This window comes from Myotis yumanensis, unplaced genomic scaffold (genome assembly GCF_028538775.1).
Source record: "Myotis yumanensis isolate MYYU_CA2020_CCGP unplaced genomic scaffold, mMyoYum1.0.hap1 SCAF_16, whole genome shotgun sequence".
NCBI lineage: Eukaryota > Metazoa > Chordata > Mammalia > Chiroptera > Vespertilionidae > Myotis > Myotis yumanensis.
Window position 1 is genome coordinate 1,732,069 of NW_027223767.1, and position 16,403 is coordinate 1,748,471.

Genomic DNA, 16,403 nt, shown 5'->3' on the forward strand with positions numbered 1-16,403 from the left:
ATATTTTGGGAGCAGAAGTGACCCCTTAGTGTTGCATGGAGATTTCCTTTGCACTCCCCAAACTGGATCCCAAGTGATCGCCATGAAATGCAGGGCTCGGGGTTCCTTCTACTTAAAAAAAGTAATTACAGAAAACTGAGGAACGAAGAGAAAACAAGAAAAGCCGCTTATAAAAGCCTGCCACCACCCTAATTCAAGTTTTAATAGCAACTTCATTGAGATATAATTCACATAAAATAAAATTCACCATTTTGAGGTGTACAAATCAGTAGGTTTCAGAATATTCACAGAGTTGTTTAACCATTCCCACTTTCTAATCCCAGGATATTTCACCATCTCCCAAAGAAACCCTGTATCCATCAGCAGTCACTTCCCATCCCCCTCACCCCAGGCCCTCAGCCACTAGCCTGCTTTCTCTATACATAAACGGGCCTAACTAGACGGTTCACATAAATGGAATCTTACTACATGGCGTTTGTGTCTGGCTTCTTTTACTTACCACAATGTTTTCACCTGATTCGAATGTTATTCGCACTTTGTTAGGTTTCCTTTCCATCTTGATTCTTATACGTTTAAAGAATACTCCTTTACTAACTTTACAGTCAGGCGTGGTTTTGCTGGACAATGAGTTATTAACCCTCAGCTGGCACTGTAGGTCCAGGAGCTGGAGGAGGCCTGTTTTGTTCTCGACACGTGCGCCCATCACATTGGTCTAATTTTAACAGAAAGGACCTGGCAGTTACAAAGATCGGAATAGCAGCACTACCAGCCTCAGGATAAGCACACAAAGCGCTCAGCACAGTCTGACGCAGGAACCGTGAAGCACTCAAGGACATGACGTTAAACAGAAGACAGCTGCCACCCTGGAGCTCTCTGTTTTGCAAATGTTATGAGCTAAAGTATGTGTCCCCAAGCCCCCACACTTGTCAAATTCATGTGCTGAATGTGACTGTATTTGGAGAGAGACTCTTTTTTAAAAAGGTGATTATGTTAAAACTAGAGGCCGGGTGCATGAAATTCGTGCATGGGTAGGGTCCCTACGCCTGGCCGGCAATCAGGGCCGACCGGGGCCTTCGGCTGTCAGCCGGGGCCTCCCTTCCCTGGCTGCTGGTTGCCGGCTGGAGCCTTCCTTTGTTCCATGCCGCCCCCTGATGGTCAGTGCACATCATAGCGAGTGATCGAACTCCCGGTCTCCCGGTTGAACTCTTGAGGGAAAAATCTGCATATTAGGCATATATATATATATATATATATATATATATATATATACAGATGAGAAGATTAGAGTGGGCCCTAATCCACTCTGGCTGGTGCCATTATAAGAAGAGGAAATTTGAACACAACCAAGAGACTCCATGGATGCTTGTGGACAGAGTTAGATCACGTGAGGACACAGCAAGAAGGCAGCCGTCTGCAAGCCAGCGAGGCCTCAAGAGACCAAGCCTGCTGACACCTTGATTTTGACTTCTAGCCTCCAGAAGTATAAGAAAATAAATTCTGTTGTTTGAGCCCCTCAGTCCAGTCTGTGGTATTTTGCTCTGGCAGCCCTGGCAAACACTGCATTTAATGCCTCATATTTTAACTCATAAACACACTTTAAGTAGTAAAACTTATCCCCATACCATGAGGAAGCTGAGGTTTACACAGGCTAATGGAGCTGAGAGTGAAACAAGAGTGGGATTTCAAAACTTTTGTTCTTTCCAGAAAGTTATGTTGAAATTTATTTTTAACTTTTCGGTAGCAGGGGAAAGGGGGAAGACTATTAAAATAAATAAAAACTGTCGTTCTAATTTTAAAAAGCTAGTATGTACTCCTCCCAGTATACACCTTCCAAATTCAACATGCATTCATTTCAGAAGCATTTTTGAGGGAGGGAAAAACATTTCGTCAAGTGCTTTACATGCACATCCAATTTGAGCTAAGAGACAGGTAACAGCCCTGACAGGAACCTGGGGCTCAGAGCACTGAACGCCTGTCTTCAGCACAGTCTGCCTTCCATGAGTTTCCTTCTGAAAGACCAACTGAACTCAGTCCTGTTCACTGGAGCCCAGCAGTGCTGAGTGCTCTGGGTTCCAAGATGAATGCACCCTAGTCCCTGCCAGGGAGGGTGGACAGTCCAGCTAGGAAAGGAGACAGCTCTCAGGGAGCTGCGAGCACACCAGGAGGTGACTTCCCTCGCGGAAGCAGCGCCAGAGCACAGCCTGCCCACAGCCCCGCAGCTCTCCCTCGGTCCACACCCTCTCCCTCTGGAGCAGCAGTGATGGAGAGCAACGGGAGCCCTAGGGACCATTGGCTCTCTCTCCCTCCCTGGCCACCTTGCCTTGCTCACATGACCTCCCTGCCATGCCCTCTGGACCAAGCCAGCCTGGCCATGCGGTGTGGGCATGCTGACTGGGGACGGGGGTGGGATACAGACCCAGGCCTGTTCACAGTAGGTAGTGGGCAATCCAGAAACTGACAGTGCCAAGGAGGGGTCGAAAAACCAGAGGGGACTGTTCCAAAGACCAAGTAAATGGGGAGCTCAAGCCAGAAAGCCAAAACAGGTGGAAGCCACGGGACATCAGGGCCTGGGGGCACCTGCAGAAGACCTGGCTTCAACTGAGTCAGGGACCCTCCATGGGGGCTCCATGCCATGTGTTTCTCACAAGGTGCCTTCTACCCCAGCTGCTCTTCCAACTGCCTCTCAGAGGCCCCACACTCAGCTCGTCACGGTGCCCAGTGCCGCTCTAGCGTGCCTGCCAGGAAGACACAGATCCCCAGCAACGCTGGGGGTATCTAACTTGGCAGAACCGAGGGCTTGGTGCAGGGACAGCCCCGGGCTCACCTCTGACCAGAGGCTGCCCCGGCCCCCGGGCTCCTGACTGAGACGGGAGAATAAACTGCAAAGCGCCCCTTCCATAGCTCAGCGTCTCACGGGACAAACACGCCTACCTACTCTGACCTGTGCAGGATGGAGAGATGGAGAAAGTTCCCTGGGACTCCTGGGGTGCGGACGACAGTGGCTCTGCGGTCCGAAGACACGTCTCAGTGAGTGTGGCATTTGAGCCTGGCCTCACAGGAGGAACAGAATCTCACTACATGAGCAAGAGAAGCAGAGGAGAGGACTATCGTGGTGAAGCAAGGGCAGAGCGAAGGCCCAGGGGAAGGCAGCAGCCCTGAGCAGGGGCACGGTCCAGGATGGCCAGAAGCTACGAGAGCACTCCCCCAGGAGTGAGCTGTGGACCGCCAGGGTGGCTTCAGTGACCAGGGAAGTGTTAGTAACAATGGGTCAGTTCTCCTGAGGTTCTCCTATTCTTCCAACATTTCGAATGTTCCCTATTCTAACAAGGGCTGGACCTCAGCTAGGGCCCTTGGGAAGGCAAAAGGATTCAGCTAGAATAACCTAGTTTTGATTTCTCTGCACTTACCGTTTTTATGTTACTCTGGATGAATGCTAAGTGAAACTGGTTTTCAATTTATAATAGTGATAAAGGCCCTTTACAAGTAAATTTGCCCAAGTAAAAAAAGTGAGTCAATATAAATAAAGTATTTTATAAGTATTTTAACAGCACAGGTGGCTCAGAGATACTTCAAAGTCATGAAGGTGGTGACCCATCCCACACCAGGTCAGCCCAGCCAGGTCAGCCCTCACCATGCTGGTCAAAGGCGGCATCAAGTGCATGATGCCTGCTCTGCAGCTCACGGCACCTTCCGCTTGCCGGGGTGCAGTCCTTGCCATTTGACTATGGCTCCGATTCAACTCTTAGACCAAGAGCTTTTTTTTTTATAATATATTTTATTGATTTTTTACAGAGAGGAAGGGAGAGAGATAGAGAGTCCGAAACATCGATGAGAGAGAAACATCGATCAGCCGCCTCCTGCACATGTCCTGCTGGGGATGTGCCCACAACCCAGGTACATGCCCTTGACCGGAATCAAACCCACGACCCTTCAGTCAACAGGCTGACGCTCTATCCACTGAGCCAAACCGGTTTCGGCTAGACCAAGAGCTTCTTAAGCAAGAAAATAATCCATCATTCCAGCTTATAGACAGGAGTTTATATTCTGATTGGAGCTGGTGCCCTCATGACGCTGGTGGATTTCCTGGGCTGCTGTGAGGATGTATAGGAGTCCCAGTGCATGCTGGGATTGTCTTCTTCTTGGTGATATTTGCCTTTGAAATAGCTGCGGCCATCTGGGGATATTCCCACAAAGATGAGGTGACTAAGGAACTCCAGGATTTTACACGAACACCTACCTCAAGCTGAAAGCCAAGGACAAGTCCCAGAGGGAAATGCTAAAAGCCATCCACTATACGTTGAATTGCTGTGGTGTGGCTGGGAGAGTGAAATAATTCATCTTGGACTTCTGCCTCCAAAGGATATACTCTCAAGCATCTCAGTGAAGTCCTGCCCTGAGGCCATCAAACAGGTCTTCCAGGACAAACTCCACATCCTTGGTGTGGTGCATGAGGGTTGCCATGGTGATGATTTGGGCATGATCTGCAGTATGATCCTGTGCTGTGCTATCCCCAGGAACCGAGAGGTGGTCTGCAGTCAGCTTGTATTCCTGAGCAGGAAAGTTTACCCCTGGAGATTGTTGGTTATTTCCTCGGGGTTTTATTTTTGTTTTGTTTTTTTTCCTTTTTGCAACTAACTTTAATATTCATTCTGTATTTCTAAACAAAAAAAGTTATCTTCTTAATGATTCATCCAGTATTGATAGTTGAGAGATTAGGGGATTTGGTTTATAATTTTTTATTGCTTTTGGTACTTACTAGTATGTTAAGCAGAAATGCTACAATGAAAGGTACTATATTTGCTAGACTCTAGACAAGATATTGTACATAAGAGAATTTTTTTTGTCTTTAGATTTAAAAAGGCTACTCAATTTAAGCAGATTGTAACTTATGTTGAAGATAATTTGATACATAATAAAGGGTTATTACAATTTTAAAAATCATGAAGGTAGTCCCCAGGAGTGAATGGAAAGAGCGATATCTAGAAGCCCAGGCCCCAGCCTCGGTGTGCAGGGAAGGGAAGGAGGGGAAACAGCAGTGTTTTCTTACGGGGCTCATCTTCACCGCCCTGGGGAGGATCACTGGAGTGGCATCTCAGGGATCTTTTGGAACCAATCTCTGAGCAGGTGCAGTGGCTTTAATGTGGGGAAAACCTGGGTTCAAGTCTTGGCTCTGCCACTTCCTCCCTGGCATGTAAATAACAGCCCCACTATGAACCAGAGAAAATCCTGCTGCTCTCCGGTGGCTGCACGGGGAGTGAGCAGAAGCCTCCCACAATGCAATTCCCTCTGCACTTACTCCCTTTCCAGCTCTGCCAGAGAACTGCCTCTAAAATCCAGTCTCTGGGCATGTTCATCAGATCATTCTGATGCTAGTTAGAAGATGTACAAGACTCCTGATTTCTGTTTATTTCACTGGGTTAGAGACCAGGAAGGAGACTGTGGATTCTCAAGGCTACGTCATGCAGTAACATGCAGGGAATGTGAATATGAGCATCAAGGGTTACTACTCTGGAGCAGCAATAGAGAGATGTGGTTCCCTCCCAGCTGGCAGGCAGACGGGGAAAAGTAATGAGACACTGATACCAGATGTACCGGTTAATAATGCGGATTTTTCTCAATAGATGGAGATAAACATATGTTGATATATAGGCGATTTGACGTGTATGCTGTTTTGTTGTATTGATAGCAAGCTTCAACACTTCATGTGTCAAATTTTCTGAAGGTTTTAACATCGTAGATATTTTTCTGCTTAAAAATTTTGTGCCAAAAAAAAAAAAAAAAGAGCATTTGCGGGAAGTTTTAATTCATTACTTTATTTTGAAGAAAAGTGCTGCTGAAAGTTATCGTATACTTCGGGAAGCTTATGGTGAACATGCTCCATCTTAGGATACCTGTGAACACTGGTTTAAATGCTTTAAAAGTGATATGTTGATGTGAAAGACAAAGAACGTCCAGGTCAACCGAAAAAGTTTGAAGACCAACAATTACAAGCATTATTGGATGAAGATGCGTGTCAAACTCTAAAACAACTTGCAGAAAGATTAAACGTTGCTCAGCAAACAATTTCCGACCGTTTACAAGCAATGGGAAAGATTTTAAAGGAAGGAAAATGGGTGCCACATCAACTGAATGAAAGACAAATGGAAAACCGAAAAGTCATCAGTGAAATGTTGCTTCAATAGCATGAAAGAAAGTCTTTTTTGCATCTAATTGTGACTGGGGATGAAAAGTGGATTTATTTGGAGAATCCCAAATGCACAAAATCATGGGTTGATCCAGGTCAACCATCAACATCGACTGCAAGGCCAAATCGCTTCGGAAAGAAGACAATGCTCTGCATTTGGTGGGATCAGGAAGTGTGTCATGTGGTGTATCATGAGCTTCTAAAACCAGGTGAAACCGTTAGTACTGATCACTACCGACAACAAATAATCAATCTGAACCACGCTTTGAATGTGAAACAACCAGAATGGGCCAGAAGACACGGCAAAGTAATTTTGCTTCATGATGATGCACCATCTTACACTTCAAACCCAGTTAAAGACACATTAAAAGATCTTGCCTGGGAAGTATTAACCCACCCACCGTATTCACCAGACCTTGCTCCTTCAGATGACCACTTGTTCTGATTGATGGCACACGCACTTTCTGAGCAGCACTTCAAAATGTACGAAGAAGTGGAAAATTGGGTCTCTGAATGGTTTGCCTCAAAACAAGAAAAGTTCTATTGGGACGGTATCCACAAATTACCTGAAAAATGGGGGAAATGTATAGCTAGCGATGGACATTACTTTGAATAAAGCACTTCTGATGTTTCTCTTGAAATTATCGTGTTTTCTTTTATTAAAAAATCCTCATTATTAACCGGTACACCTGGTCTACTTCATATGAAAGGCAACCAGGAAATGGTGACCAAAAGAGTTCTTAGGGGAAAAGCTTTCAACAAGAAAAGTAAAGGTCCTTGGTTGGCCGGGACACAGGAGGAACTCTACAGCTCCGCCCGTGGCACGTCCACTCTGCATTTCTACAGGAGGGTGCTCAGGAAGGAAGGTAGCCAGAGGCAGTGAGCTTACTCCACAGTCTCAGAGCCGGTTATCCATGGGGGAGCGTGGGCCACCGACAAGCAAATTCCTTTCCCTCCTCAGAGTGCAAAACTACAAAGCTATCTCGCACTGATGGAGGTGCAGGGGAAACAGCTACTCTTGGGATCTGTTACTGAGAATCTGGGTGGGACCCCCTTTTAGAAGGCAATTTGGCAGTCTCTATAAAAGTTTTACTTCTAGGATTCTACACCATAGAACTATATACGTGTACAAACATATGTTGCCACAGCATTTATATATATAAAAGCCTAAGTGACTGGCCAACCAGCCAGTAGCTATGACGCACACTAACCACCAGGGGGCAGACGCTCAACACAGGAGATGCCAAGCGACAGCAACTTTGCAGAGTGCCCTCTCGCACTCCAGGACCCCCTGGAGAATGTCAGACTGCCAGTTTCAGCCCGAACCCCATAGGCCAGGCCGAGGGACCCCACCTGCCAGAGGGACCCTGCTCACTCTGCAGAGGCCCTCAAGCCCTGGCGCCACCCCAGGTGTGGCTGGCTGGGGAGGGACCATGGGAGGTTGGCTCCAGGGCGTGTCCAGCCCGTCTTGCCCAGTCCCGCCCCGCCAGCCGCCTACTAATTAATTTCCTTTTAATGTGCATGAATCCGTGCACCGAGCCTCTAGCTTATAAAGACAGACAAAACAAACAAACAAATAAACAAACAGAACACGCACACACAACACTGCCTCCCAGTAAGAGAAAGGCTGGATAATTGTATATGCACTCTATGGAATGCGAGGTGGGCTGAAATACGCTGCCATGGAAGACCACTAAAATACACAATGGCATGACAAAGTGAGTTGTAAAGTAAAACCCACAGTAGGATCCCAGTACACAAAAGGAACTTCATGGAACCAGGACCACACACTAAGCAGCTGCTGGGGATAACTCTGAGGAGCCAACAGGGGTGGAAAGTAGGAACTGGTGCTTTATACAAAATACTAGAGGCCTGGTGCACGAGATTTGTGCACTCAGGGGGTCCCTCAGCCTGGCCTGCGCCCACTTGAAGCCTGGGAGCCATCAAGGGATGTCCGACTGACTGGAGCAAGCTAAGCTGGCAGTCAGACATCCTTAGCACGGCTGCGGAGGCGGAAGAGGCTCCTGCCACTGCTGCTGTGCTCGCCAGCCGTGAGCCTGGTTTCTGGGCTTCTGGCTGAGCAGCACTCCCCCTGTGGGAGCTCACTGACCACCAGAGGGCAGTTCCTGCATTGAGCATCTGCCCACTGGTGGTCAGTGCGCATCATAGCGACCAGTTGTTCCGCCGTTCGGTCGATTTGCATATTACCCTTTTATTATATAGACTAATTCTGTATTGTCTGTTTAAAACAATGTGTACATTTGTTACTTCCACTTTACGTACTTTTTCTTGTCTAATTTTAAAATAAGAAGGGGTATACCCATGAGGGTTGGAATGTGACCCTCTATGGGAAGACCCCTCAGCCACCCCAAAGTGCTGCTCCCCTCTCTGCTCACCTATAATAGGGGCGGGAGAGTATGTGCACCTTTCTCAGAGGCAGCCTTCTGACCACAATGGGGCTTTTGGGAGACCATACCTCACATTTAACCGCCCCATCCTGTCCCTTAGTGGAGCTCTGAACCACCTATCATTTCATACCCTTCTCTCTAAGTCTATCAAGTTTTGAAACTGAAGTCCTCTTGGGACATTGTCTCAAATGGGACTATGAATTTGCTGAAGTTCAATGACAAGCTGAAAGGCTGGTTCCCTCTAACTCTCTTCTCTCTCTTTCTGACCAACTCCTACTCATCCTTCAAAATCAGGTCCTCCCACAGTGCCCCTACTGGACTCACCCTGGGCACTGAAGTTATGTGTTTATCCCTTTCAGTGGAAACTCCCTGAGGGTGGTGACTGGCCCTCACACATCCCCAGCACCAACAGGGCAGGCACTCAGAAACCCTGGGGGCTGTCCTGCCTCCCCCCGACCCCCACTGCATCGCACTGCCTGACAGTACCCAGGGTGCTGAGCTGCCCCCAAGACAGGAGGTGTCTCCTCCTGAGGGACATCTATTCACTATAGGCCAAGATCATGCTACCAGCCCACATGAGGGCTCTCATTCTGCTTTGTCACTTAGCCACAGGTGACTACTCAAGTCTGCCAGTTCCATCACTGCCTCTAAATCCATAAGGCTAGGTGGCCACTCTCCCTCCCAACAAAGAAGTTTTATATAAAAACAACCATATAGTATCCTCTAGTACAGTGGTCGGCAAACTGCGGCTCGCGAGCCACATGCGGCTCTTTGGCCCCTTGAGTGTGGCTCTTCCACAAAATACCGACTTCTGCGCATGGGCCACGAAATTTCAATGGCACTGTACATGCGTGTCCACACGTGGTATTTTGTGGAAGAGCCACACTCAAGGGGCGCAAGAGCTGCATGTGGCTCTCAAGCCGCAGTTTGCCGACCACAGCTCTAGTAAATATAAAATGCTAAAAAATAAACATAGTCCCCATGATACTGATGCTCTGCCTTCCTCCAGATACACATCCTTCACTTAGGTTCTGAACAATCCTGAATCTAGATGGTTGCTTAATAGCATGCTCCTAAAAAGCATGCAACCACCTCATACCCATTAGGATGGCCACAATCAATAAAGCAGTGTTGGCGACAGTGTGGAAAAACTGGGACCCTATGAACTGTTGGTGGGCAGGTAAAGTGGTGCAGCCACTATGGAAAAGAAGTGCCCTGCAGGGGGAACAAGATGAGCACAAGCGAGGAGAGAGAAGGAATGGAAGAGCATGTGCAGAGCTCTGTTATACTAGACCGGAAATGGAGGAACATGTGCAGAGCTCTTTAAAGGGATAGACAGGAAATGGAAGAGCGCGTGCAGAGCTCTGTTAGGGTAGACAGGAAATGGAAGAGTGTGTGCAGAGCTCTTTAAAAGGATAGACAGGAAATGGAAGAGCATGTGCAGAGCTCTGTTAGAGTAGACAGGAAATGGAAGAGTGTGTGCAGAGCTCTTTAAAAGGATAGACAGGAAATGGAAGAGCATCTGCAGAGCTCTTTAAAAGGATAGACAGGAAATGGAAGAGCATGTGCAGAGCTCTGTTAGGATAGACAGGAAATGGAAGAGTGTGTGCAGAGCTCTTTAAAAGGATAGACAGGAAATGGAAGAGCATGTGCAGAGCTCTGTTAGGATAGACAGGAAATGGAAGAGTGTGTGCAGAGCTCTGTTAGAGTAGACAGGAAATGGAAGAGTGTGTGCAGAGCTCTGTTAGAGTAGACAGGAAATGGAAGAGTGTGTGCAGAGCTCTTTAAAAGGATAGACAGGAAATGGAAGAGCATGTGCAGAGCTCTGTTAGAGTAGACAGGAAATGGAAGAGTGTGTGCAGAGCTCTTTAAAAGGATAGACAGGAAATGGAAGAGCATGTGCAGAGCTCTGTTAGAGTAGACAGGAAATGGAAGAGTGTGTGCAGAGCTCTTTAAAAGGATAGACAGGAAATGGAAGAGCATGTGCAGAGCTCTTTAAAAGGATAGACAGGAAATGGAAGAGTGTGTGCAGAGCTCTGTTAGAGTAGACAGGAAATGGAAGAGCGTGTGCAGAGCTCTTTAAAAGGATAGGCAGGAAATGGAAGAGCATGTGCAGAGCTCTTTAAAAGGATAGACAGGAAATGGAAGAGTGTGTGCAGAGCTCTTTAAAAGGATAGACGGGAAATGGAAGAGTGTGTGCAGAGCTCTTTAAAAGGATAGACAGGAAATGGAAGAGTGTGTGCAGAGCTCTTTAAAAGGATAGACAGGAAATGGAAGAGCGTGTGCAGAGCTCTGTTAGAATAGACAGGAAATGGAAGAGTGTGTGCAGAGCTCTTTAAAAGGATAGACAGGAAATGGAAGAGTGTGTGCAGAGCTCTTTAAAAGGATAGACAGGAAATGGAAGAGTGTGTGCAGAGCTCTTTAAAAGGATAGACAGGAAATGGAAGAGCGTGTGCAGAGCTCTGTTAGGATAGACAGGAAATGGAAGAGTGTGTGCAGAGCTCTTTAAAAGGATAGACAGGAAATGGAAGAGCATGTGCAGAGCTCTGTTAGGATAGACAGGAAATGGAAGAGTATGTGCAGAGCTCTGTTAGAGTAGACAGGAAATGGAAGAGTGTGTGCAGAGCTCTGTTAGAGTAGACAGGAAATGGAAGAGTGTGTGCAGAGCTCTTTAAAAGGATAGACAGGAAATGGAAGAGTGTGTGCAGAGCTCTTTAAAAGGATAGACAGGAAATGGAAGAGTGTGTGCAGAGCTCTTTAAAAGGATAGACAGGAAATGGAAGAGCGTGTGCAGAGCTCTGTTAGGATAGACAGGAAATGGAAGAGTGTGTGCAGAGCTCTTTAAAAGGATAGACAGGAAATGGAAGAGCATGTGCAGAGCTCTGTTAGGATAGACAGGAAATGGAAGAGTGTGTGCAGAGCTCTGTTAGAGTAGACAGGAAATGGAAGAGTGTGTGCAGAGCTCTGTTAGAGTAGACAGGAAATGGAAGAGTGTGTGCAGAGCTCTTTAAAAGGATAGACAGGAAATGGAAGAGCATGTGCAGAGCTCTGTTAGAGTAGACAGGAAATGGAAGAGTGTGTGCAGAGCTCTTTAAAAGGATAGACAGGAAATGGAAGAGCATGTGCAGAGCTCTTTAAAAGGATAGACAGGAAATGGAAGAGTGTGTGCAGAGCTCTGTTAGAGTAGACAGGAAATGGAAGAGCGTGTGCAGAGCTCTTTAAAAGGATAGGCAGGAAATGGAAGAGCATGTGCAGAGCTCTTTAAAAGGATAGACAGGAAATGGAAGAGTGTGTGCAGAGCTCTTTAAAAGGATAGACGGGAAATGGAAGAGTGTGTGCAGAGCTCTTTAAAAGGATAGACAGGAAATGGAAGAGTGTGTGCAGAGCTCTTTAAAAGGATAGACAGGAAATGGAAGAGCGTGTGCAGAGCTCTGTTAGAATAGACAGGAAATGGAAGAGTGTGTGCAGAGCTCTTTAAAAGGATAGACAGGAAATGGAAGAGTGTGTGCAGAGCTCTTTAAAAGGATAGACAGGAAATGGAAGAGTGTGTGCAGAGCTCTTTAAAAGGATAGACAGGAAATGGAAGAGCGTGTGCAGAGCTCTGTTAGGATAGACAGGAAATGGAAGAGTGTGTGCAGAGCTCTTTAAAAGGATAGACAGGAAATGGAAGAGCATGTGCAGAGCTCTGTTAGGATAGACAGGAAATGGAAGAGTGTGTGCAGAGCTCTGTTAGAGTAGACAGGAAATGGAAGAGTGTGTGCAGAGCTCTGTTAGAGTAGACAGGAAATGGAAGAGTGTGTGCAGAGCTCTTTAAAAGGATAGACAGGAAATGGAAGAGCGCGTGCAGAGCTCTGTTAGGGTAGACAGGAAATGGAAGAGTGTGTGCAGAGCTCTTTAAAAGGATAGACAGGAAATGGAAGAGCATGTGCAGAGCTCTGTTAGAGTAGACAGGAAATGGAAGAGTGTGTGCAGAGCTCTTTAAAAGGATAGACAGGAAATGGAAGAGCATCTGCAGAGCTCTTTAAAAGGATAGACAGGAAATGGAAGAGCATGTGCAGAGCTCTGTTAGGATAGACAGGAAATGGAAGAGTGTGTGCAGAGCTCTTTAAAAGGATAGACAGGAAATGGAAGAGCATGTGCAGAGCTCTGTTAGGATAGACAGGAAATGGAAGAGTGTGTGCAGAGCTCTGTTAGAGTAGACAGGAAATGGAAGAGTGTGTGCAGAGCTCTGTTAGAGTAGACAGGAAATGGAAGAGTGTGTGCAGAGCTCTTTAAAAGGATAGACAGGAAATGGAAGAGCATGTGCAGAGCTCTGTTAGAGTAGACAGGAAATGGAAGAGTGTGTGCAGAGCTCTTTAAAAGGATAGACAGGAAATGGAAGAGCATGTGCAGAGCTCTGTTAGAGTAGACAGGAAATGGAAGAGTGTGTGCAGAGCTCTTTAAAAGGATAGACAGGAAATGGAAGAGCATGTGCAGAGCTCTTTAAAAGGATAGACAGGAAATGGAAGAGTGTGTGCAGAGCTCTGTTAGAGTAGACAGGAAATGGAAGAGCGTGTGCAGAGCTCTTTAAAAGGATAGGCAGGAAATGGAAGAGTGTGTGCAGAGCTCTTTAAAAGGATAGACAGGAAATGGAAGAGTGTGTGCAGAGCTCTTTAAAAGGATAGACGGGAAATGGAAGAGTGTGTGCAGAGCTCTTTAAAAGGATAGACAGGAAATGGAAGAGTGTGTGCAGAGCTCTTTAAAAGGATAGACAGGAAATGGAAGAGCGTGTGCAGAGCTCTGTTAGAATAGACAGGAAATGGAAGAGTGTGTGCAGAGCTCTTTAAAAGGATAGACAGGAAATGGAAGAGTGTGTGCAGAGCTCTTTAAAAGGATAGACAGGAAATGGAAGAGTGTGTGCAGAGCTCTTTAAAAGGATAGACAGGAAATGGAAGAGTGTGTGCAGAGCTCTTTAAAAGGATAGACAGGAAATGGAAGAGCGTGTGCAGAGCTCTGTTAGGATAGACAGGAAATGGAAGAGTGTGTGCAGAGCTCTTTAAAAGGATAGACAGGAAATGGAAGAGCATGTGCAGAGCTCTGTTAGGATAGACAGGAAATGGAAGAGTGTGTGCAGAGCTCTGTTAGAGTAGACAGGAAATGGAAGAGTGTGTGCAGAGCTCTGTTAGAGTAGACAGGAAATGGAAGAGTGTGTGCAGAGCTCTTTAAAAGGATAGACAGGAAATGGAAGAGCATGTGCAGAGCTCTGTTAGAGTAGACAGGAAATGGAAGAGTGTGTGCAGAGCTCTTTAAAAGGATAGACAGGAAATGGAAGAGCATGTGCAGAGCTCTTTAAAAGGATAGACAGGAAATGGAAGAGTGTGTGCAGAGCTCTGTTAGAGTAGACAGGAAATGGAAGAGCGTGTGCAGAGCTCTTTAAAAGGATAGACAGGAAATGGAAGAGTGTGTGCAGAGCTCTTTAAAAGGATAGACAGGAAATGGAAGAGCGTGTGAAGAGCTCTTTAAAAGGATAGACAGGAAATGGAAGAGCGTGTGCAGAGCTCTTTAAAAGGATAGACAGGAAATGGAAGAGTGTGTGCAGAGCTCTTTAAAAGGATAGACAGGAAATGGAAGAGTGTGTGCAGAGCTCTGTTAGAGTAGACAGGAAATGGAAGAGCGTGTGAAGAGCTCTTTAAAAGGATAGACAGGAAATGGAAGAGCGTGTGTAGAGCTCTTTAAAAGGATAGACAGGAAATGGAAGAGTGTGTGCAGAGCTCTTTAAAAGGATAGACAGGAAATGGAAGAGTGTGTGCAGAGCTCTTTAAAAGGATAGACAGGAAATGGAAGAGTGTGTGCAGAGCTCTTTAAAAGGATAGACAGGAAATGGAAGAGTGTGTGCAGAGCTCTGTTAGGGTAGACAGGAAATGGAAGTGAGTGCAGAGCTCTGTTAAAGGACAGACAGGAAATGGAAGAGCGTGCAGAGCTCTCTTAGAGTAGACAGGAAAAAAGCCCACTCAGTGAGGCCTTAAAAACCAGGTGACATAACTCATTTGAAAGAGATTGAGAGTTCTGGGATATTTGTCTGAAATAGTGAGTGGCACAGTGTAGAAAAGGAAGGAGAATAGAAGGAAAGAGACCAATTGAATGGCATCCGCAATAGCCCAGGCAAGACTAGGGGTAAACTAAGTTAGAGGAGGTGAAAACCCAGCAGAGGAAACAAAGGTTAAAGACATTATGAAGAAAAGCAAGCAAAACCCCTCCCACTGACACTAAGCTCCACAGCCAAGAGAGGCCACAAAACCTCTGTGCCCAGTCTGGCTCCTCCACCACCCTGTTCAGCCCCTTCCAGACCTCTCTTCCTTTTGCTGTTGCTTCCAGGAGCAATCTCCCTTTATGCTCAAAAGTATTTATGAAATTGAAATGAGTATATCTCATGGGCACCTTACCAGAAATGTGCCATTTCATGTGACATTTTTGGTGTCAGAGTTCTCTTTCATCCGCTGATGGATTCAATTTACCCAGTTGACAAGTGAGAAGACTGTGACACCAATCATTATAGAAACAAGCCCAACCTTGATTTCCTAGTCTCTGGAAATCAAACTGTACTGTCCATCACACTCAGCAGACAGTGTGGGGGCCCTGGCAGAGGCCTCACCTCTCAAAGCACAGCAGCTCGGGGAACCAGCAGGGCCCAATCACATGACCTTTCAAGATGGCAGTGGCAAAATAATGTACATGATTTCTCAGGATTAGAGGAAGAAAGCAGAAAAATCTTCAAAGCACTAGCGGGACTCAACACAAAGGGACACATGCATGACTCTACTGGAAACTTCCAGGACAGGCCAAACTAACCGCTGGAGAGTTAGTCAGTGGTTCCCTCTGCAAGACTGATTGGGAGGGGTCATGAGGGAACTTTCTGGGGTGATAGTGAAAGTCTACACCTTGATAGGGGTGTAGGTTACAATTGTGGATGCATCTGTCAAAGCTATAACAATTAAGATTAAACATGTCATTAATTATAATTCAAAAGTAAATTATACCTCAATGAAAAATATTAGACTATATGAATACATATATGTGTGTATATACATATATACACACATACACAAACTGGATGAAAAAGGAAGATTATCTCCTGTGGAAGCTAAAGGCCTTGAGAAAAAGTAAAAGCCACTTGGATCCAGGACTTGAGCTTATGTGTGGAAATGAATCTGGAGACCCTGTTGTTCAATCCATGTTCTTGAAATGAGTAAACAGGTAGAAGGTGACCTACCCAAAGTCATAGAGCAAATTAGCAGCAGAGCGGTGACCAATCCCAGACCTCCCAAGTCCTAGCCTGGGATTAATTTCCCTATCCTGGGTCAATGCCAGAAAAAGCAGATAAAACAGAAGACCAAAGATTATTTTGTGAACGAATTTCATTTCAATCCTCAAACCTGGAGCTAAATAATCACCTCCACCAAGCCAGGTCTAAAACAGGAGATTAACTTTCAGACAAAAAAAGTATTTACTTTCATGAGCCTGAGTCATGAATGGCAGACTTACTACTACTTTGCTTAGTCTCCCTGTCTGTATACAAATACTGTATCCAAATTACTGGCAAGGGCCCGGAGGAAAGTAGAAAGAGGTGGGAGTCATAAGCTGAGTTCTTCCCTAGTTTACCACTGACTCACTGTGGGGCCTTGGCGAGTTGCCTCCTGTGACATGGTAAGAAGTACAGGGGCCAGTGAGATCATGCTCCCCAGCATATGTTGCCAGCTTGACTCAAATAAACACTTTTTGAATGAATGAATGAATATTTGATTTTGTCCTGGAATTCTAGCACACAGCTCCAA

General features: G+C 46.1%; 1 protein-coding gene and 1 pseudogene across 4 annotated transcripts in view; one reads left to right on the forward strand and one right to left on the reverse strand.

Moving 5' to 3' along the window:
* The window catches only part of TOM1L2 (target of myb1 like 2 membrane trafficking protein), a 139,832-nt gene that overhangs the window by 111,111 nt on the left and 12,318 nt on the right, over window positions 1-16,403 (reverse strand). The window lies entirely within an intron of this gene.
* Window positions 4,015-8,703, forward strand: LOC138994508 (CD9 antigen pseudogene; annotated as a pseudogene).